Source organism: Bison bison, unplaced genomic scaffold, assembly GCF_000754665.1.
Source record: "Bison bison bison isolate TAMUID 2011002044 unplaced genomic scaffold, Bison_UMD1.0 scf7180017864141, whole genome shotgun sequence".
NCBI classification, from domain to species: Eukaryota; Metazoa; Chordata; class Mammalia; order Artiodactyla; family Bovidae; genus Bison; species Bison bison.
The window spans coordinates 5,959,293-5,960,022 of NW_011494713.1; positions in this window are offsets into that span (position 1 = coordinate 5,959,293).

The window sequence follows — 730 nt, forward strand, 5'->3', positions numbered from 1 at the left end:
GTTTCCAGAGGTGATGGTATTCAGGGCGAACGTGAGCAGATGGTCGTGGCAGACTAGGGACTTTTTCTGCTGTGAACTTAAGGGAAGGGAGGACTGTTCCAGTGACGACAGGCGACAAAATAAGAGGGTTCCTCCCTGAAGATCTGCTCCCCGAGCTACTTCCCAGGGAAGAAAGTGGAGTCATCCACTGAGAGAAGGCAGAAGTAAAGAGTATATATGGTTTGAGTGGAGAAAAGATGTAGAGCATTTGTCTTTGAAAGGGGTGAATGTCCATTTGCAATTTGTGGCCATCAATTAAATGAAAATAAACTCTTCCCACTTTGACACTCCAAGTAATTTCACACCTTTGCTGTGGACCTCATCAAATGGTGCTTTATTTTTACACACCGTTAGATGGGGAGACAATGGACAGTGTGACAGACTTTTTATTTTCTTGGGCTCCAAAACCACTGTGGATGGTGATTCAGCCACAAAATTAAAAGATGCTTGCTCCTTGGAAGAAAAGCAATGACAAACCTAGACAGCGTATTAAAAAGCAGAGACATTACTTTGCCTACAAAGGTCCATATAGTCAAAGCTATGGTTTTTCCAGTAGTCATTTATGGATGTGACAATAAAGAAGGCTAAATGCTGAAGAATTGATGCTTTCGAACTGTGGTGCTAGAGAAGACTCTTGAGAGTCTCTTGGACAGCAAGGAGATCAAACCAATAAATCCTAAAGGAAATCAAC